Consider the following 15,695-nt stretch of genomic DNA (forward strand, 5'->3'; position numbering starts at 1 on the left):
GGCCCCCTGGGCTCCCGGTCTACAGCTATGTCAGTGAATACTCAATTGGGATCACGTGGTTTTTCGCATTTTCTTAGAGTACGGCACACTGGTTGAGAATCACTGCCTTATACGATTATGGGTATGTAATCGTTTTGGAAAAATACCCACGCAGGAAACATCGTGACAAACTGTCAATATATATTACTATTGTAAGTAAACGTTTTAATAAATTATATTCATTGAGCGATGTTTTCTGAGAAACACAACACATAACAATCATAAAATAAAACCAATTTATTATTTTTTTCACAAACTATTCTACTGAATTCGATGAAATTCATTCTGACCTGAACGAGGACCAAGCTGTGATGTCTATACCATTTTTAAAGGCCTAATCCCTGGTCAAAGCCTTGGGAACGACAACCACGTCAAAGTTTTATAATTAATAATAAATTTTGACTATCTTTTATTTTCGTTTTCTTTGACGGGGATATATAGCAACAACAAATAATGTTTTCTGTAAAACAGTTTTAGCATTTTTTTTGTTGTTTTTTTTTATTATTTTGGTGATTTTTGGATTTTTAGTTGAGTCAAGTTTTTGTATTACTGGCATATTATCATATTCTATTCAAGTAATGGATCCCTCTACATTATTCCATTATCACTGAATTATAATACAACGCATCATAAACTTCTACTCAGCGTGTAACTAATTTGGTCTAAACAAAAGTTCAAGGCTATAATACATCAGTTATCCAGCGAAGGGTTACTTCTGTCTCTGACAGAATCTGTCCCACATGATTGGTATTTAGTTTCGTATTTATGTACTCTGGTCAACTAGAACGCAATTATTAAAATAAGACGACAGTACGACGTGTGGAATAATACGCCATGAGTCGGGATGACAATAAATAAATTGATTAATTAAAATATGGCTTGTTAGTGAAGCCACGTTTGTAGTTTTGAATAATGGCTTCGCTTTATTCCAGCATAATTGCCATATGTATGCTTACGTGCAATATGATTATTATTATAACGAACTGTCTTGAAGTGAAACTGAATACAAATCATTTGGGAAAATAGAGAAAAAAGTCATTTATGGGCATATTAAAACAATTTTGGGAAATTTTATTACGTTTGGGTGTGTTTTAGGGACGCGTATGCTAGTATGACCTGGTGTGAGACCTGATATATTTCAGACCTGTCTAATATGAACATATGTTTTAAAGGGCATGTAATGGTGATATCAGCTGTAAGCGTCCGTGCCAGAAAAGATTTTATTTAGATATTTTGGACGAGGAACCGGGGCCCAAGCGCTAGTCATTTTGTTTTTCTTATTGGGGCGACCCTCTTAGAAAAAAAGGCTAAGGCTCCGCCAATTCAAGTACGATTGACATGAGAATTAGCGTGCTTGTTCCTTGCATAGATTGGCGGACATCGATATTTGATATAACATCTCAATTCCAAGATGACTGTGATGACGTTAGGCTGGTACAAATTAAGGCAAGTCTACCAAGTAAAGAGTATCTTTCACATTTAAATCGTTTTAATTCACCGTTATCTACGATGCAACTACTATTTGTTTATATTGTTCTAAAAACAATTAAATAGCAGTTTATCTACGTTTATATTTTCACATGTCTTTAAAGATTCTTTCCTAGTGAAAAAAAAATATTGGCACAGAATATGCAGTTTATTTGTTTTGAGTGATATCTGCCACTGGTGTCTTCACTCCAAATGTCATTAAAGGTTAAATGAAGAGATCATCTTTTCATAACGGTTTCCATTTGATAAGCCTTACATTTCATAAATAAACATTTAAATCTAACAAAACCCTTCTAGAAGAACTGTTTTTTCCTCTATTTTGAAACTGTAGCTGCGTTTTCGAAGAATTATGATAATATTTCAACTTAAAAAATCGGCGGATGTTAGTGTTACTGCCAAGTAGCTCGCTTTATATCATTGCGTTCCTTGCCGCCCGCTACAGTTAGTTACCGGACCCGCGGTGGCTCATTGAGTAAGACACTGGCTTACTATCCTGGGGGTCTAGGATTCGCTCCCGCTGTTGGCCGTCTAATCATAAGGATGGGATGAAAAACCAATTTGCCGTGTGCACATTAGCGTGCATGTAAAATACCGTTGGAATGTTTTTGTTTCTCTTTGTTGAGCCTTGTGAACGCCCTATGCAAAAGTTATCATCCAATCTGTATGAAATTTATATGCATTACTTAGATAACTAAATCAAAGAAGCCTATTAATTTTATTTCAACTATTTCCGTTAATTAATTCTAGAGTTATGGTCCTTGTTTCACTTTGTTGAACCTTATGAACGCTCAATCGACAAACGTTATCTTCCGATATGTATGAAATTTATATGCATTATTTCGACCACTAAAACGAAGTAGGCTATTGCATTTCAACAATTTCCGTTAATTACTTCCAGAGTTATGGATCTTGTTTCACTTTGTTGAACCATGTGAACACTCTAACGACTAAAGTTATTATCCGATCGATATGGAATTTATATGCTTTATTTAGATTAGTAAAACAAAGAAACCTACTGAATTTCAGCAATTTCTGTTAATTACTTCTAGATTTATGACCCACGTTTCACTTCGTTGAACTCCTTGTGAACGTTCTAATGACAAAACTTATCGTCAGGACTGTATTAAATTTAAATGCGTTATTGGGAGTAGTAAAACGAAGAATCCTATTGAATGTAAGCAAATTCTGTTTACAACTTCTACAGTTATAAGCCTTGTGTCACTTTGTTGAACCGTGTGAACATTAGATCTGTATGAAATTGAAAGTGTCTTGTTAATGCTGCCATTGACTACAAAAGCGTGACAACCCTTGTCGCCTGCCAGACGATTTAATTGCAGTGAGTGTATGTTTCTTTGCCTGGCAACCTATCTTTTATCTAATCTTTCGAAAATACATCAGTTGTTGCTTCATTTTAATATATGAGATTTATATAATGGCTTCCATAGTTGCGTCCCCCCCCCCCGAAAGGTCTCCTGTAAAATCGAGCGATGCCACACGTACGGCACCACGTCCAGAAATAAACTGAGTTTTATTTCTTTTTGGGAATCACGCTTTCAGTGAAGTTAAGCACAACCCTGGGTTTCCTTTTTTAATTCCAATGTGCACCATGTTCCATTTCTCATATCATGCTATACTTCCATTAACCATGGGCTCATAATGTGCAACAGTGAATTTAATGATAGTGATCGTGTTTGATTCCCAGTTGATGACATCTGTTCATTTGCTAGATGAACACAATCAATCAACTTTCTCTATAAGATGCTAATACAAATACTCGCAAATACTAAATTATAGCATAATGTCTCTCCGACGATGATTTATTGTGTGAAGTAGCGTATGGGTAATTTCATGTAATCATGTGAGGTAAAGCTCCTCATGACCACAGAATCTACAAAACCATCACATTTTCTCGCTAAGCCATATATCACCAATGTAAATATTTTAAAGGGACTCATTCACTTCAGCTGACGTTATTTATTTGAGGCCTTATATAACACATAGAAATACTTCACAAATGTCATGAGCATACAATTGTTGAATGCGAAAAAAGTACTGCTCGCATTTTACACTTGGTAGCGATAGAACTGTTTAACAGCATTCTTGGGGTGTTGATTAAGTGCGGTTAGCTATAAGTGTATCAGTTTGGAAGTCTCAGCTGTAAATCTTTAGCTACGAGAACGTAGCTAGAAACGTTGAGATATACTGATGTGCTTGTTTTAGTTCCAAGTGGCAAACCCAATTTCTTAAAAATAAGATAACTTTATACTATTATGACTAATTAAACTTATAGAGGCCAATGTAGTGACACAACTATTCGTGTTTAAATTAATGAAGCGTTGTTTTTATCCGACATACACCGTCATACATCTCCCATTTAAAAATGGCGTTCCTAGTAACGGCATAACGCCTCGATTTTAAATTCGATGATTTATACTCGTTTCAGATAGGAGGATTATATGCTTAATTGTAGTTGGATGTGGCAAAAATGTTATAAATAACAATAATCAATCGTTGTTTTGATGAAAAATATTGTCAATTTTGCTTACTGAGGCCCGAATCCCGATGTGATTTGTGTTGGGGTGGAACTACTGTATATGGCTTTGGCACCATCTCTTATCTCGAAACACGGAGGGTTGAGAGATAGGGTTTGTTATCTAGTATTCTTGAGCTTATAACATATTGTGTTAGATGGGTATTGTATATGGCGGGATTCATTTTAACAATTGTACATGTAACCCGATGACCTTTGACCGTTGACCGTTGACCTCAAGAACTCTAGATGCAAAAGACAAAAGACAAATGTCATTTTGCAAAGTTGCTTTGTTGAAGTGTATATGTGAAAAGGATGTGCACATTAGTGGATTTTTTCAAAAAAACATTTGTAATTTGACATTTGACTTTTACTCTAACCGTATTATGTATTCATCATTATAAGTATAACGACATATGTATTTTGCATCTTAGGTATAAGGTATTTTCTATGATATATAATAACACTTTCAACATACATTTAGTTTTGGCCCTTAAATCCCGCCATAATTGTAGACCATCTATCTCAAATTATGCACGATGAATATAGATAGAAATAACATATTGTGTAAGATTGGGTATATAAGATGAGTATAACATATTATATATAAGATGGGTATAATGTATTGTGTAAGATGAGTATATTATAAGGATATAACACATTATGTAAGATAGGTATATCATATTATGTAGGATGGGTATAACATATTACGTAAGATGGGTATAACATATTGTGTAAGAAGGGTATAACATAATGTATGATAAAAGATAATATACATGCTTTATTACAGCAGTGCATTGTGAAAGTTGGAAATTTCGCTACTTACAATAGTTTACTATCTCTACAAAATAGCTTGAAACAAATTTTCATGTGAATGATCGATAACCTAGTCTTATATTTACCGACTTAAAAATTTCCATGTCGATTGATTTAAGATGATACCAAGCGTATACAAATTATCGACTGCTCTTCTAATATGCATTTATTTGTATTCGTGTCGGTTTATCTAGAATATTTTTTAAAAAACAGAACTAGAACAGATATATATGGGACAACAATCATTGGATTATTATGCACAGACACGGCGTCTGGGTATCGTTGTTGACCTGTGTATAATAATATTATGCCAATAGTAAACCAATGATTTTTGTTATCTTCCCAATCGCTAATTGCTACTAAAAGCAAAAACATTATACACAATGTAAACAATATAAGTCTTACTTATATTATTAATAATTGGGTTCGTTTTAATTTTTTTAGCCACTATAAGATAGTAAAACTACAAAAACCGCGCAACTGATATTATCGATAGACTGTAGGACAGACTACATACACATTAAAATGATTACTTATATTTTCAATAATTTGACGTCAAAGATTTAACACTTAGAACATCCGATACCATTTCTCAATTCAGGATTTTACTAACCTAACATACATATACAGTACTTCTTTTGGAGGCATTTGAACAAAGGGGGGGGGGGTATAATTTGTTACTTGTAATGACGTTTTATTTCATTTTTTATATATATATATATATATATACTTGTAAAAACACCCTATTCATGTCCTGAATAAGGTAACAATTTAAAAACACGTGAGAAACAACGTATTTTTGGTTTTTGTTGATTTCTTTTTTCTTCTATTTTTAGTGGTTCATACAAAGATATGAATTATAATTGGTCTTGTTTTTTGTATGACGGGTTAAAATCTTAACGTACGTGACACTCAGGTGAAAATTTGTTTGTTTTTATGAGAAGCTAAGCTACCAGGCAAACGAGGCATCTATAACAGTAAATACGTATATATAAATACGTGTATAATTTAATATATGTCGCATATATATTGGTAAATCAGCTTTGAAAAAGAAATATTTTACGACAGGGATTTTTTTTTATTGAAATTATATCAGATATTTTTTTATGATTCTGTAATGTATTTCATTTTTTTCTCTTTTTTTATTGAAATAATATCAGATATTTGTTATGATTCTGTAATGTATTTTTTTCGATATGATTTAGTCACAGTGTATTAAATATCTTCTCATTTTTTATGTAAACTAATGTTATTCTTTCCGGTTACATTTTGATAGGCCATAACCCTACTCTAAATATAGCACTGACATGCATATTATAATTGTGTGACAAAAGCTTGAACTATATTTATAGTTATACATTCCATATATAGAAGTTTGATGACATTGATATGGTGTAATGTACATGTATGTAGATTTCATGTAGACATACAATTTCACTGAACGTTATGTGTGTCTGGTGGCATATATTTTAAAATAGAAAGAAAGCTTTATATAGAGGCAATTACATACATCATATTACAGAATATCGTTATTGATGATATATTTTCAAGTGAGTGTGGTATTTATTTATTTTTATTATTGATTGAGTTTTCCTGACGGCTGTTTTTCAAAATGCTTAGCTTAGGGGGCCGCGGTGGTCAAGCGGTAGGGCACTGGCATTTAAATTGGGATGTTTCGGGTTCGAATTCCTGTGTCAGCCAAGAAGAACCTTCATGATTTTTCAAGCCTGGTTCTCTCTCGTTAGTGCAGATGACACGAACACCCGGGATCCATCAGTGCACGCATTATAGCACTCGTAAAAGAACCCTTGGCTGTTGAGATTCAGGGAAGAGTAACTAGAGAGGTCACTGTTGTGGCAAATTACATCGAAAATTATTATATGATAGTCTCAAAAACGTTAGACCTTTTCCCATTCAAAATGTATCTATTTTATTTAAAACAATATTCATAACCTAAATACTTCGCATGTCATTGTATACTAGCAGATAAGACATAGCTTTGATGAAACGTATCAAAACTTTGTCCTAAATATCGTTATATTTTACTTTTATATGGTTACTATTTCTAGGACACATGATATCACTTCTTGGCTAACTAATGAGGAGATCCCGGTTTCGATCCCCGTGTGGGCTGAGATTTTTTGGGGGTGGCTTCCCCGTGTCAGTGATGCAGGGCATGGCAAGGAACAGGGTCAAGTTGTTCGACTGGAACGAAACACCAGGATCCAGTGTATACATTGGTGTGCACGTAATATAATTCTTGAAAGTTAGAATTCGACGAAAAGCAGTGTGAACGGCGCTGTCCAGGCAAAATGTCCCTCATTAAATTACATGACGTTGATACAGAAAATAGAACGCTAAACCCCAATTCATTTCATATGTTATTTGGAAAGTTCACATACCTATCAGAATCTATTTAGACTAAGAAATGTTGAAAGTTGAATGTTGAGATGCTAAGAGTTTTAAATTTTAAAGTGTGTTGAATGTCAATATTATTGTCATCTGATAATCAGTGAAATAAACGTAAAGTTTGTACTATTTCAGTCAAGTATGAAAATCCGGTTATGATCTAACATCCATATATATATGAATAGATTAGTGTAGAAATGTCGGCCGTTAAATCCCATTTCAATTTTTTTCTGTAAGATTGGTGTATTTACAAGAAGTGCGATGGGGGGGGGGGCGTCGACTGGTCAACAGAAAAGTCGGCCGTTAGATCCCAATTCAATTTATTTCTGTAAGATTTCTGTTTACAAGAACGAAATTCTATGACATGTTCAGCACGCTTTGGTGCGTTTACGGATGTTGTTTTCTTTCTTTGGTGGAGGGGGGATGTTGGGGTCGACTGTTCAACAAAAATCTTATTGACTCTAGATTGTATGTAGATAGACGTCCATTTTATATTTTATTCCAAATCTAGGCGATCGGTTTTTGAATATCTTATTGTGAGTTGCACTTAATTTGTTGAAGTACCATGAAAATTTGAATTTGTTCTAACAAAAATCTTGCTGAAGGCGAAATTTAAATCAAGATGAAATATGCCTTTAAGCTACTGTGCTACACTTCTTTGTATAATAATGACAGAGATTAATGGTGAAAAGTCTTAAATTAGAAAGTAATTTATCGTCTTTATTCTTAAGTTAAATGTGACACCAAATTAACCCAACAGTGTTTTAAGCTTCATTGAATTTTCTGTTTCAAAGGAAATATTGTAGGCCTCTGTTAAAATTAAAGGTACCGTGTTGTAGAACATATTGAGCCATCATGCAATAAAATATACGAAAATGGTAATCAATGGTCATGCATTCTACACTTATTCAGCATTCAGTAAAAAACACTAAAAGACCCGTTCTCCGGCACAAAATATCTCTTTAAGCCCATATAATCTTAAAGGGGCTAAACCTTTTTGAATTAGATTAAAATAAAATGTTGAATTGGTTTGAACTGCTGTGTTAATTCGACTGGTAATGGGACAATTTATTTACCTCTTGAAATATTAAGCGGAAGTAAGTATATGGTAACTCGCCGCGTGTGTGAAATAGCTTTATTTAACGTCCGCTTCCACCGCCTGACTGCTTCCGTTTTATGGTTCATGGCTCATGCACCAAGCTGAAGGTCACCTTTTCCTCCCAACCAATCTTAAAATGTACGCAAATCTCTTTATGAGTTCTTACATACATCGTATACACTATGGCTGCGGTTTTGTCCAGGCTGTTTGTATACCGTATACGTTGTAGTCAAAGAGGAGACAATATGGGCTGAAACGATCGCGTGGAGATGATGTCAAGCAATATGATCTAGCCCAATCGTATATTCATTTCCATCGCCCTAATATGTATTCAAATGAATCACCATGTGATGTATTTTCAACACACTGGATTTTAAAATATTAATTTCGAGACTAATTTCGTCCGTTAATATCATTCTGATGTTTCAGCGGTCATCGAACTTGAGGCGAAACTTCAATCAACGAAACATCATAATCTGAAAAATGGACCTTGAGGCGTCATATTATCTACCTGTAATGGATTACACAAATAAACTATTAACTTGATGTGCAATACAGCTGATGCATTCACATGATACATCCGTCTTCAATCATCTTCGATACCCGCGTACAGTATCACAGATTCTTACGTTTAGAAATGCAGTGTTAAGATCATGTCATATTCAGAAATGTTTATCTTACTTTTACGAATTTTTCTATGCAAGGAAAATGAAATATGCAAATTCTATGATACATATACGAAGCATAAATACGAAAGTGGAATGAAATGGGTTTTAACGTCCCATTTTCCTTAACCCACCGCGCTAATAACTAAATTTATTCCTTACCAGGAACTTTCTCGGCCAATACCGACATCTCGAACGCCAGAACACTTTTTTAGCGATCCAGCGACTTGCTCATTGAGACAAAGCGGGTATTTGCACAAAATTTGTGTGCTTTAACTATGGATATGTATTTTTAAAAAAAGATTTAGGGTCAATGAGTGACATATGCGTTCTGGCCTGGCACTAGCTTAATGGGGCCCTGGATGTATGCATAGTGCTATGTGCATAGTGGAGCGGGTTTTGTGTTACTGCGTATTTTGTTTCGTGATGATGATGTAAGAAGTGCGTATAACGGATAGAGTGGGTTAACAGCATGTGCATGGAAATTAAACATAGCGTCATAGGATGTGGAATAGAGGAAAATAACGGGTAATCAAATACATTTATTTCTAACTTCCTCAATGCTCTGTTTAATGGCTGGCTATACCAGACGAACAATCAGGAAGGTTTGTGTTGCTGTCAATTTATGTCAATTTACACAATGATGTTGCTTTTTAGCAGTGATTTTTTTCCCTCTTTTTTTCTTCTATTTCTTGTTGAGCCATTGATGTCATATATATTGCTATTTTCAAAAATATTCTGTGCAAAAAGTATAGTTCGGTATTTCTAAATATAATGGTTCACCCGTCGTCAGTCAAATAAAACAATAGAACTATTAGTAGTATAAGGAATTAGACAGACGTCGATTAGTATTTTAAATATGAAACTGGAATTTTCTCAACTCTATCAAAGCATCGATGTTGATTGAAATCTTCTTCTTCTTCTTCTTCTGGGACTTTGCGTCCACTTCCACATAGGGTGAAATCGCAGACAATGCGGCGGATTGCACCGGTCACATCTCTTGTATGTTATAGGATTTCCAAAAGACGGCGAGTTTGTGTGTGTGTGGGGGGGGGGGGCGGTGTTTCGGCCATCCACACCGGCTGGATCAAACTGGGCCAACCATTTATTAACTGCTCAGATGAGTTACGTCTTACAGACAATTATATTAGTCAAAAGGGTCACATGTTCTATATATCACTTGTGTGAATATGTTAGATGGTAATATATAGTTTACATTACTGATGTGAATATGTCAGTTCTGAATGTAGTATTTTATTTTCAGCATCATCGTTTTTTTTTTTAACTACAGTGTATCTTTTGTTTTGCTTTTTTTCTAACACTATTTATTCAGTAAATATTTACATATTAAAAAGTACAATTAATGACAAAAATGAAACAAAAAGCGGTTATAACGAGGTACAATATGACCAGAGTCTCACAAATCTCAATGAAAGATTTGAAGGCGGTAGACGGATTCTAAATAGTGAATACCCAAACAGTATACCTGTCCAAACATGGTTCACTTCCTTCCGGTATTGGGGGGGGGGGGGGGGTCACGGTGGGTAAGACATTGGCTCGCTAGCCTGGAGGTCGGGTGTTCGATCCCTGCATTGGCCAAGAAATTTCATCCAGATTCTTCGGCGTGGTTCCCCCTTGTCAGTGATGCAGGACGGAGTGCCTGACAAGGACAGCTGTCTAGTCGTCCGGGCAAAATTTCCCTCATAGCACACTGTATGGTGTATGCCAGTCTTCATTAGCCCAGTTCGGAGAAGAACAGTAGGACGTTAAACCCCATTTCATTTCCATCCGGTATTTACAAAGTTATGAAGAATTGAAAATTTCGAAACATTCGAGATCATCTGCAGACGATATAAACAAGCCAGCTTCATTTATAAGTGATGGGGAAAATCTTTTGATGGGTCTTTTTTTAATACGTTTGAATTTAAACCGGAAGATTATCTAACGTTGATAGTTTAGGTAATCAATCTGAATATAAGGCTACATATTCGCGTGGGTTAATCTGTGAAGTAAACTATATTTTATTCTAAAAATGCACAAGCAGGGTCGACGACTTGGAGTTGAGCTTAAGTATTTAAACATCACCATATGTCGAGTATAGTTAATGTTTTGTTGCACGACAACTCCATATTTGCATTTCATATTTCCTATACAGATATCAATGACAAACTGGAAATCTCTTCGTTTTGAATGGATGAATTTTTTATTTTGGTATCTTATGTATTAAATAGGATATTAGCTTGGAAAAACTTATGTATTGTTTGAAACGCACAAACAAATTTCAATATATCGAGTATTATTAATGTTTTGATGCACAACAACCCCATATTTGCATATCACATTAACGACGAACTGGAAATCATCTCGTATAAAATGGATGTACTTATGATTTCGCTTCCATATTAAATAGGATTTTAGCGCCGATTAAGCTGTGAAAAAAACCTATAATATATTGTTCGAAAAGGACTCTATCAAATTACAATATGCACAACAACTCCATATTTGGATAAAACATTTCCTAAACCGATAACTCTTGACAAGCTGGGCTTCTTTTCGTTTAAAATGGATATAGTTTTTATTTTTTATTTTCGTTTCCAATATAAAATGGGATTACTCATGTTTCATCTTTTGTCTTGTTATTGATTACACTTGTAACTGTAATTAAATTACATCTGACATTAACGGAAGATTGAAAACCTATAATAATTCTCTCACTATAATTTACAAACATTTTTCGATGACTGATGTCAGAAACATTTTTGGTAATTTGAGTGATTTTTATTTGTAGAATACAATGACAGTCAAACAGTTTATGTTTTCTGTAGTGTCATATATTGGAACCACGGTGGCTAGGTGGTTAAGACGCTGGCTCGCTAGCCTGGAGGTCGGGCGTTCGATCCCTGCATTGGCCGAGAAAGTTCATCTGGATTTTCCGACGTGGTTTCCCCTTGTCAGTGGTGCAGAACGGAGGGCCTGACAAGGACAGTTGTCTAGTCCTTCAGATGAGACGAAAAACCGAGGTCCCGTGTATACATTGGTATGCACGTAAAAGATCCCTTGGCAGTTGGAATTCGATATAAGAGTAGGCGATAGTGCCACTGCACGGGCAAAATTTCCCTCATGGCGTATGCCTGTCTTCATTAGCCCGGGTTAGGAGCAGAACATTTCAGTGTCATATATTAACGCAATACATTTCTTTGAACTTATGCAGAGTCAGTTGAATTGTTGCTCAAATACTACCACTACGTCATATAAGAAATATGACACTACGTAAGACTATAAGGCCTATAAACGATTATCAAATATACTTGTTGTGTTGTTTTCGGTGCATTATTTTTGTCAATTTTTCTCTCCTAACTGGGAAACAAAGTATGGAAAGGGATTTATATTTATACTCTTGGTTGATCTGGAAACATAGCCGGGCTAAGAGTGGCGCTAAAATTACAATGAACTGCACCAGTATCTCAATGTCAGTACACTTCTGATAATTGACTGAATTCGTCAACATTCGTTAAAATATTTCTAGAATTTTTAAATGTGTCGGGATTATCAGAAAGTCGCCAAGATATCATGCAGACGTGTAATTATTCAGAGTTCCACTGCCAGTGCTATAGAGTCAAACGGACAAAAAATACAGTAATTATTCCGACCTGGTCTGGTTTTTATTTCGTTTCAGAAAAATGAAATGGGGTTTAACGCCCTACTGTTGTCTCAGAAAAAAACGTCAGTTATAATAAGTATATAATATCGTATAGATATATTTTGATGGGTATTTCGCTAAGATGAAACTCATAGCATATTTGTAACATTTATAATTCATACATTAAGTTTGATGAAAAGATTAAAAGGTTCAGACGATTGGGTGAACGGTTCGAATATACCAGATTGTACATTGGATAATTGGATACAACTATTTTATTTGATATCATAATTGAAAGTAGTTAAACCTCTTTCATTGAGATCTTACAAAACGTGTTAAAATTGATTGATCCGATGTGTTATTTTAAGTGTTTCGACTTCATCTGTTATATCTCTACCTTGGTCATATCGGTAGACTTATATTTTCAATGTAGAAGGATGCCCTCTTTATAAAACATTCAACTTAATTAAATCGGCACTTTTGTACCAAAGAGGCCTGGTTGCTTTCAAGCAATCAACTATTTTTAAACATACAAAATAGACAGCAATAAGACGCATGCCCTGACCCCGACTAGTATAATTTATAAATATGCAAGAAGTGCTTCTAGTTTTAACTCCGGCAGTATTTGACTTACAGATGTAAATGAGTTGCCAATGATCTGCCAACATTCATCATTTATCAATGTTTCTTTAACAAGTCGATCCATGTGAGCAGTCACTGTGTCTCCAATCACCAACGATGCTAACTTTAAAGTGCCCTCCAAATCAATCATTGATAAAACTCGATCTTGTTTTATCAAGTGATAAAAAGTAAACCAGGAAAGTTAAGATATCGCATATCGTGGGTACTGTAATATTTTCCTTGATAAATTGTTTATTTTATTGACACACTTGCCCCATATCGTCAACTGTCTGTTTTATTAAAACAATTATTTAAAAAAATGGTTGTTTAGTGGGCTATATTCAGATATGAGAGTGATGGTTGCGACGAGTTTTGTCTTGTGGTGGGCTCGCGTAACCTAACAGCTTTATTAATTTTGATATTTTTGGTTTCCTGTGTTGTATTCATGTACTGTTTGTTCTATGTTTTGTTAATCATTTGATCTATATTATGATATAATAAATCGTTGTTTAGGGTCATTAAGGCATTGTCAAAAAGGGTTGTGGCCTTTTCAAATTGAGAATCAGTTCAGTATCGTGAACTTTCATGAATAGTCTGGTCATACGTCAACTGTGTCCTTTTGATCCCAAAAGTTAAAATCGTACAATCATGTTTTAAAAGGACTGAATTGCAATGACAAGTTATATATGTTTTGACATGATACTATATAGAATCGACCGTTGACCCCTTTTAATGGTAGCTCTGACAATTTCAAGAGTCGTAGTACTCGATCACTGTAATCAAGTCTACTTAACCGTATTAACGGGATTATTGGTACCGCGGAGAACCGTCCTTCACGCCATGGTTAAACTACCAAGAAAAACAGACAATCACATAGATGTTCGTGCTACATCTACAACACAAACAATGAATCAAGGCAAATTAATATGCGTCGAAATCTCTGTGAAAGTTTTGACATGTAAATTGCTCCATACAAGGTTCTTATCGTTTTCTTATAGTGGTAATATCAATCAGATTGGACATTACCATTATAGGAAATTACTTTGCTTACAGTGACAACACGAAAGCTTTAGAAAATTGTTTTCTAGCAATCAATATGGAAACTAGGTAAACGGGATCCACGCCATGAAATCCATGTCTTTGATCATTTGGATTTGTGGTCGCTGTTTGAAGAAATCTGACTTTAATTGCTAAGACATAAATCATTTTTCTTATGAGATAAAAAAAACAAACACTTTGTCAAAAAGATTTTAAATTACAGAGGAAGTGCGCCAGCATCTAACCTACTGTTAAATTTTTTTAGCATCAAACAGCGAAGTAACGTGACCTCGTTCCATCAATATGACAAATCTAATTGCATATAAAAGAGAAATATTGCTACATTATTAAATTGGATACCATGCATCATGTTTCTCTCAAAATATAAAGAGGGATTCCCACATTGATGACATCCTCAGATTGTTAAAAACATTTGTTTAAAATTTAATAGATTTATAGAAGCAACCGTTTCAGGCATTTTCATTTTATAAATTGTCTTCAAATTTTGGGCCATCCACCGATTAATTTTCATTCGATGGAATGGCTTCAAAGACATTTTACTCTTTCAAGATTGAAGTAGGGCATTTACAGATAAATACCATCATTTTGTACCTCTTTCGCTAATGTAAATCCCAAGGTTTTGTTTTTTCTTAGCACGTTGGCTTTGAAATTCAATAGTACACGATTTTCCGCTGTAGATCGCAATAGTACACGAGGAATTATTAGCTACCAGAGCATCTAATAACAGTGATGGCACGTAGGTAGTGTACACGTCCCATACTAAACTTGGACTGTCTGTCTACAGTTAGCTTCGCTAGAGAATAGACACTAAGGTCGTAGTTGACCAAAATTTGAAGACCTAAATCGACGATTTAAGTCAAAAGAAAATCAGTATACTTCTAGAATTTTGAGAAGTATTTCTTCTGTTTCCATTTAATGGAATTGAATATGTTTATTTAGCCTCTGTGTCTATACCAGATGTGAAACGGAGTAGAACCGCATTACAAAACAATATACTAATTTTTGGATATGGCGGCCCTTCAGGACAGAGATTTATTCTCTAAGTATGGAGTAGATGGATCTCCGTGTGTAGAAGTATGACGTAGATGGATCTCCGTGTGTAGAATGGTATACAACCCATCCATTAGTTACAAGGACACGACCTCGTTGATTTTGGTTTGGATTTCTTTACACCAACCCTATATCAACTTAATCTATCGAATAAAATTTTAATCGTGATAGTATCTGATTCATCGCTTATCGAAATAATACATGAATACAACCAGATTCAATACTTTATTTCATCTACATCAATGAGATCCTTTTCCTTTAAAACATTAATGTAGGATA

General features: G+C 34.7%; 1 protein-coding gene across 4 annotated transcripts in view; it reads left to right on the forward strand.

Annotated features, from left to right (window-relative positions):
- LOC126819468 (cAMP-dependent protein kinase catalytic subunit beta) overlaps positions 1-15,695 on the forward strand; it is a 161,324-nt gene that overhangs the window by 64,799 nt on the left and 80,830 nt on the right. Inside the window, exon 1 of one of the 4 annotated variants that reach the window (XM_050547502.2) lies at positions 6,404-6,423. The exons of the other annotated variants lie outside the window; for them this stretch is intronic. The gene's annotated coding sequence lies outside the window, so the exon portion shown is untranslated. Of the gene's footprint in view, positions 1-6,403; positions 6,424-15,695 lie in introns of those variants that run through there. 4 annotated transcript variants of the gene reach the window in all.

This window comes from Patella vulgata, chromosome 4, assembly GCF_932274485.2.
Source record: "Patella vulgata chromosome 4, xgPatVulg1.2, whole genome shotgun sequence".
NCBI lineage: Eukaryota > Metazoa > Mollusca > Gastropoda > Patellidae > Patella > Patella vulgata.